Raw genomic sequence first — 8,012 nt, 5'->3', positions numbered from 1 at the left:
TGCCCTGGGAGGACTGGGTGAGGGGGACTTGCCGAGTGGAGGAGGGGGCGCCTTCCCCCAGGACAGGCCCCAGGGCACGTGGGAGCCAGGCTTGGTTCCCGAGGCAGCAGCCTTCACGCCCCTCCCTGCAGAGGACCAGCCTGCCATCTGGTCTGTCTGGGGTCTTCAAGCGTCGCAGCCCCTAAGCCAGGGTCTTGAAAAACTCTGCAGCCCATCTTCGAATCAATGCTTAAGTGTTTTCATCAAAACATGAACCGAGGGAGCCTCCCTAGTGGTCCAGCAGCTGAGACTCACTACTCCCAGGGAAAGGGGCCTGGGTCTGTGCCCTGCCCAGGGAGCTAGACCCCACAGCCCACAGCTAAGAGTTCCCACGCTGCAACAGCCAAATACACAAACAAACGTTGAAAGATTAACTGATTGCAGAGGATATCATTTCTGGGAAATTCTAAGAATGGGCAACTTCAGTCGATTGGAGATGCCAAAGCAAGACCATGGACCTCTGTTTAAAAACCCAGAGCCAGGCTCTCAGTAAAAGCAGGCATTCATCCCCCTTCTGCCTGGAAAGCCAATTTCTATCGCTCCCCCACAGAACCGTCTGCAAGAGAGGCGCTTCTGAGATGGAAAACGCCAATGGTTCCACAACAAAAACCCCACAGTCCACGTGGAACTCAATTTATCAGAAATTTCTTATGGTCATGCTGTGTGCGTGCGTGCTAAGTCATTTCAGTCCTGTCTGACTCTTTGCGACCCCATGGACTATAGCCTGCCAGGCTTTTCTGTCCATAGGATTCTCCAGGCATGAATACTGAAGTGGGTTGCCATGCTCTCTTCCAGGGGATCTTCCTGATCCAGGGATCAAGCCAGCATCTTTTGTATCTCCTGCATTGGCAGGCAGGTTCTTTACCACTAGCGCCATCTGGGAAGCCTTTTCTTATGGTCAGTTCAGCTGAGTCACTCAGTCCTGTCCAACTCTTTGTGACCCCATGGACTGCAGCATGCCAGGCTTCCCTATACATCACCAACTCCCAGAGCTTGCTCAAACTCATGTCCATAGGGTCAGTGATGCCACCCAACCATCTCATCCTCTGTCATCTCCTTCTCCTCCTGCCCTCAATCTTTCCCAGCATCAGTGTCTTTTCCAGTGAGTCAGTTCTTTGCATCAGGTGGCCAAAGTATTGGAGTTTCAGCTTCAGCATCAGTCCTTCCAGTGAATATTCAGGACTGATCTCCTTTAGGATGGACTGGTTGGATCTCCTCGCAGTCCCAGGGACTCTCAAGAGTCTTCTCCAACACCACAGTTCAAAAGCAATAGATCTTTAGCATTCAGCTTTCTTTATGGTCCAACTCTCACATCCATACATGACTACTGGGAAAACCACAGCTTTGACTAGACGGACCTTTGTCAGCTACGTTATGTCTCTGCTTTTTAATAAGCTATGTAGGTTCTTATGGTCACAAGGTTGTAAATATTTAATAGCTTATTCTGGATGGGGTTGTTATTACAGCTACTAGTACAAGGTAGTACTAGTACTAATTTACTAGTACTAGTAAAAAGCTAGTTAGTAGTAAAAATTGCTAGTACAAATCTATCAGAGCAACACATACGATGGGGCTCCCCTGGTGGTCCGGTGGTAAAGAAGCCACCTGCCAGTGCAGGGGCACGCGTTCCGTCCCTGGGCCGGGAGGACTCCACGCGCAGCGGGCAACTGGGCCCGTGCGCCACAGCCACTGAGCCCAAGGGCTGCAAGTACTGAAGGCTGCATGCCGTGAAGCCGGTGCTCCACAGCAAGAGAACCCACCGCAATGAGGAGCCCACACACCGCAGCGAGAGAGCAGCCCCGCCCACCACAACTAGGGAGGAGCCGCTCAGTAACGGAGACCCAGCACAGCCAAGATCAACACAGAAAACCAGAACGCAACACACATGTCGCTACTACATGGAGATCATCCCTACACAGAGAGGGTGAGAGCCTTCTGCAGTGCAGGTCTCGATGACACGATGGTGGCAGTGGAGAGGAACTCCTGGTGTCTGATCGGGGGGCCCCCTGAACGGCGCCCTGCAGTTTCGGGAGGCAAGGGCAACCTCCTCAGGCTGGTAGGTTCGGGAAGAGCTCTCCGGGAATCGGAATCTCCGGAGGGTCTCAGGGTCCCCGGGGCAGGGTTCTGCTTGGTCCGGTCAGCAGCGCCTTTCAGCACGTGGACTGGTCAGCGCACTTGGTGCACCCTCCCACAGCGACCTGGGGGCTCCAATGGCCCTGAGGGAGGGACCCACTTAGCACAGCCCCCAGCCCCACATGGGGCAAGGCGGTGGGCCTCTCCTGGGTCTCCCCGTCGTCCCCTGTCCCCCTCGCCTAGGCCACAGAGCTGCACGTACCATTCCGTGCTAACAGCCGCCCGCAGGCTTGGAAATCCTTCCTTCTGTGTCTCCAAGGAGCAGCTGGCTCTTTGGACAGAAAGCTGAGCAGCTGAGAGCCGGGACGCCGGGGCTGCCCAGGTGATGCAGGCTCGCCCCACGCATCATGCTGTGGGCCCTAGGCAGGTCCCCGGCCTCTCTGGGCCCCGTGTCCTCATCCGGGCGGACGGCAGCACACAGGGGATCCCACGAGCTCGCGTGACGTGAGCCCCGAGTCGTGCGGGGACACCGTCCACGTCTCTTTGGTCTGACGTCACTCACCTGGCAGACCCGAGGCCGGCACTTGGTTCTGGATCTGCCCCCCTCCCAGCCGAGAGCGAGACCCCTTTGTTCAATCTCACACCCCGGTGTAGCCCCAGCAGCTGCACCCCGACTAGGGAAGAACAGGCTCCCCGGGGCCTGTGCAGGAGAATTATTGTCCTCTGCAAACGCCTCCTGCAGCGACTCAGCCCTGAGGGACAGCTGGCTCCCGGACACCCTTGGCTCTGGGGTTTGGCTCATTTTCCAATCTTCTTAAAGCTATGACAGCACTGACTATTCCTCAAAGGAGAAAAACGTGCAGAGGGATCGAGTGCCCCTTTAAACCTGAGTCTCCATCACGGAGGCACCAGGAGACGGAATAAAAGCAGCTTTTCTGCCCTGCGAGCTGGGTCCCGCTGGTGCCACGATGCCCCCCACATTCCCGGGTCATCTCTGCTGCGGAGTGGATTGTAGCTGCCCAGGTGCCTAAGGTTAAGGCCAGACAGTAAAGCCAGACCTCTGCCTGCTAAAAATAGAGAGTCCAAATACATTCATTTCAGTCGCTCAGGGATGTCCCACTCTTTGCGACCCCATGGACTGCAGCACGCCAGGCTTCCCTGTCCATCACCAACTCCCGGCGCTTGCTCAAACTCATGTCCATCGAGTCGGTGATGCCATCCAACCACCTCATCCTCTGTCATCTGCCAGAAGTCCTCATCAAGTCAATATGCTGTCCTTACATTCCATCTGCCTAAGCAAGTAGCCGAGAGTCACGAAGGGCTCTGAGCAGCTGTGGGTGACCCCAAGAGGCCCCCTCTTTGGCGGTCAACCATGGCCATTTCTGAGAAATGGTCGGGAGGGGGCGGGCCGTGGTGGGAAGACAATCCGTATTCTGGAATACTGTTTGGCTCAAAGGCTCTTTTACCGACTCAAAGGAGTGTGGGAACGGCTCCTACCCACTAACCCAGCCGCCTGTCTCTGGGACTCTATCTCAAGGAAATAACTATGAAAGTCCACAGAAGTCCACCCGCACAGTGTTAGCTGCAGCGTAACTACAGGATACTGTGATAAGTGAACTCTGGGCTTTAGAGACAGGAAGCCTGGGCGTGGATCCTCGCTCCCGCTGCTGTGTGACCTGGGGAAGTTACTTAACCTCTCTGAGCCTCAGAGTCCTCATCTGTAGCAAAGGGTTAATCATACTGATCTCCCACGGTTGTCACAACAAATCACTGAGATGAGGCAAAGGAAACTGATCAGCCCAGCATCGGCTGGAATCCATGCAACCGTTTAACCGCTGGGCCAGGCAGCTGAAGGGATTTGGGCAGGTATTGAAATGTGCCGACAAACCCATGATGGGGAAAGGGCTCACGGAGTCCCTTAAAGAGACACAGAAGTCTGTAGACAAGAGGACTCGGATGGAAAAGACTCACAAAGGAAGAGCCTGGGATGCGGACGGCAGTCCCTCGGGGTGGCCAGCTGAGGGGCGCTCCAGTGCTGGCGCCTGGGCGAGGAGAGAGCGGCTGACGCTACAGCACCAGGCGGACCGAGAACTCAGGCGTCCGCAGAGCTGGAGCGAGCTGGCTGGGGGCAGTGGGTCACCGCCCACCCAGGCCCCAGCCTAGCCTCTGCCGCAGACTCTCCCTCTGGAAACAACAGGCCCGCGTCAGCTGAGAGCCCTTCCTGCCCTGACTGTCCACCGCTCTCCCCTGGCTTCCGGTTCCCACGAACGCTCTGGAACACAGGCGTTTGGTCCCTGTCACCCCCTGACACCCAGACCAGCTCTGGGCGTGGCCGTCCATGATCCCCAGAGGGGTGTGTCCTTGTGGACAACGCGACCTGCTGTTACCAAGTTACAGGCAGAGCTGGTGCATGACACACACACTCACACATGCACACACACTCATACACACACATGCACACTCACACATGCACACGCACATTCACACTCACACACACAGTCACACACCCCACACTCACACACACACACCACACTCATACACACACTCAGACACATGCACACTCACACACACCACACTGACATACACATGCACACACACACACCACACACACAGTCACACGCACACATACACACTCATACTCACACACACATGCATTCACACATACACTCACACACACACTCACACACACACGCTCACACACACGCTCACACACACACACCCCCCTTCCCCCTGTCTCCTTCACTCTTTCTGCAAACATGAGCACACTCAGCCCCTGGGCCGCACGGATCAGAAAGCAGCTGCTTTCCTGGCCTCACTTTCTCATCTTCTCAGCGTTTCGGAGTCGGGGCTTGCGCTTCCCAGGCATCGTGAGCAGGACGACAGATGACCCCAGCTGGAAACAGACGCTCCGAAAGCACAGGACTCGGCCACACGTGGAAGGTCCGGAGGACCAGATTCATCCTCCTGGGCAAGTTTCAAGTGTTTGTAACAACGGTCACAGCTTTCGTTTTCCCCGAGGACCTGCCGTGTGCTCGGTCTTTGGCCTATTTCCATGTCACCCGCAGTCCCATTGTACACCGTGAAGCTGGCTGGGTTCTAAGACAATCTGGAAGCAGACGCCCCCTCAGACTCTCGTCCAAGCTGCCGTGGCCTCGGGCCAGGGCTCCGGGCCCGTGTCCCCTCCCTGCCCTGACCCCCACATCAGGATGGCACCCAGAGGCCACGACACTAAGACACACAGGACCCTCCTGCGTTCTTGCTCCTCCGGTGTCAGGGCCCGGGTCCTCACAAGAACCCCTCCAGCCCTCCCCACTTTCTCCTCACTCTGCTCCGGGCAAGCAAGCCTCCTGGTGTCCCGGAAACCGCCGGGCAGAGCTGCGTGCTTCAGTGTCGCTACCCTGGCTGTTCCCTCTGCTTGCGACACCCTTCCCTCACCTCCTTTGAGTCATCGTGCAAAGGTCACCTCCTCTGTGAAGACTGCCCTGATTACCCAACTTAAAAGAGTGACTTCCTGACGCTCCCAACTCCATCTTCATCTTGCTCCTTGTCTTCCCCTCCCTAGCGCTTCCCTTTCAGTATATAATAAAAATCTACTTATTTACTCTACCTAGTGCTTCTTCTCTGTCTCCTGGCCCTGGAACGTGATTTCCACGAGGACAAGGATGTCTGTTTTGTTCATGGATGCGTCCCAAGCACCCAGAATGCTGCCCAGCTCAGAGCAGGTGCCCAGTAGGGTTGCTGAATGGAAACCGAGGCTAAGAAATGTGTCTGAGACCCATGTGAGCAGGGTGTGGGATGGGAACCCAGACCTGGCAGCAGAGCCCAAGCCTGACGACACCGAGAGGGCCTGGAAAACGACTCCTTTCACAGATTTTCATGTTTGGGTGAACCAAGTCACACCAAGCAAGTGTCTGGGTGGCGGGACCCCAGTATGCTGGGATCTCAGGTCAGAATTCGACACAGCTGTCTTCTGTGCTAACAGACCCTACTGCAGTTGGGCCGGCAACACACCCACCAAGGGAGGAACGTGGCTGGAGTCAGTCAGTCCCCGCCCTCCCTTTCCTCTTTACTGGTGGGAGTGAGTGTGACCCAGTTCCAGCTGGTGAGTCATATAGGAAGCCTGTGAGGGCCTCCAGGAAAAAGCTCTCCTCCCTGATCAAAGGGTCGCTGCTGTTCAGTCGCTCAGTCATGTCTGATTCTTTGCAACCCCATGGACTGCAGCACACCAGGCCTCCCTGTCCATCACCATCTCCTGGAGTTTGCTCAAACTCATGTCCACTGAGTCAGTGATGCACCCAACCATCTCATCCTCTGTTCTCCTGCCTTCAGTCTTTCCCAGCGTCAGGGTCTTTTTCAATGAGTCAGCTCTTAGCATCAGGAGGCCAAAGTATTGGAGCTTCAGCTTCAGCATCAGTCCTTCCAATGAATATTCAGGACTGATCTCCTTTAGGATGGACTGGTTGGATCTCCTTGCAGTCCAAGGGACTCTCAAGAGTCTTCTCCAGCACCACAGTTTGAAAGTATCAATTCTTCAGTCCTCAGTCTTCTCTGTGGTCCAAGTCTCACATCCATACATGACTACTGGAAAAACCATAACTTTGACTATATGGACCTTTGCTGGCAAAGTGATTTCTCTGCTTTTTAATAAACAGTCTAGGTTTGTCATCAAAGGGAGATTATCCTGATTAACCACACAGAGCAATCATGCGGGAGGAGGGCCCCTTTGCCCCACATCCCTGCCCAACCACTTCCCCAGGGTTGAGTGTCAACCTGTGAGGATATGATGTTTGGAGTTACAGCAACCATCTTGAGACCATGAGGACAGGCACTGCTGAAATGCAAAAGGCTGGGGGTGGGGCAGCTGGGGTGGAGAAGTGGAAAAAGAACCCAGTCTTTGATGACTTTGTTGAGCTGTTACATTAACAAGCTCTGGGGGGTAAGAAGGCTACTTCCAGACTTCCTGTTAAGATGATAAATACCCATGTAATTTAAGACACTGTAAGTTGGGTTTTTTCTTTTATTCATCCAAGAGCATCTTCAATGACTCATAGACTGCATTTTCATGAGCGGTGAATAAAAGATCAATTGAAGACGATGCAATCCTCGTGCTTGAATAAACACAACTCTTTTAAAACTCACGGGAAATCTTAGCTGTTCTCGTCATTTTTCAGCAGGTTAAGCAGACATGCTGTTACGGGAAGCACACTGATCGAAACCGCCCACCCTGGCCAGGCACCATAGTAACCATTTGCATGAGTTGTTTTATGACAGGAGATCCTGGTAAGGAATACGGAACTGATAAGCCACCACCAACTGGAAGAGTCTGGGAAAAGTCTAAAGGAGACACCGCGCGTCCGTCCACTTCCCAGAATCCCTCTCGCTAGCATCCATCTTGGCTGAGCGACGCATGCGCCACCAGGAAAGACTGAATTAGAATGATTGGCCAAAGACCGCCCGGAAACTAATCCCATCAGCATAAAACCCGAGACTGCGAGCCATGCGGCAGAGCAGTTCTCCTGGGCTCCCTTCCCCTCCTGCTCTCCACCCGGGTGCCCTTTCACGATAAAATCTCTTGCTTTGTCAGCACACGTGTCTCCTCGGATAATTCATTTCCGAGTGTCAGACAAGAGCCCAGTTTCGGGCCCTGGAAGGGGTCCGCCTTCCTGCAACAAGGCCACCTCCTGAGGGCAGGGGCCCTGCTGTGTCGGCAGGCTGGCAGGGCTCCTGGCACAGAATGAACCTGTGGGTGGGTGGATCCCTGGGGGTCTTGGAACCAGGCCTTCACGCTGACAGACTCCTGCCACTGCCCCCCTAACACGACAACCCGCCTCAGGTGCCTGCTGGGGCTCAAGGATGAGGCCCAGATGCTGGCCCAGCACTGCCCACCCCGGCTGCTGAGG

The 8,012-nt window shown here is 55.0% G+C and overlaps 1 protein-coding gene across 3 annotated transcripts in view; it reads right to left on the bottom strand.

Annotated features, from left to right (window-relative positions):
• ABLIM2 (actin binding LIM protein family, member 2) overlaps nt 1–8,012 on the bottom strand; it is a 143,266-nt gene that overhangs the window by 109,812 nt on the left and 25,442 nt on the right. The window lies entirely within an intron of this gene.

This window comes from Bison bison, unplaced genomic scaffold, assembly GCF_000754665.1.
Source record: "Bison bison bison isolate TAMUID 2011002044 unplaced genomic scaffold, Bison_UMD1.0 scf7180017864342, whole genome shotgun sequence".
Lineage (NCBI taxonomy): Eukaryota > Metazoa > Chordata > Mammalia > Artiodactyla > Bovidae > Bison > Bison bison.
Note: the sequence above shows the minus strand (reverse complement) of the source record. Positions and strands in the feature narration are given on the sequence as shown.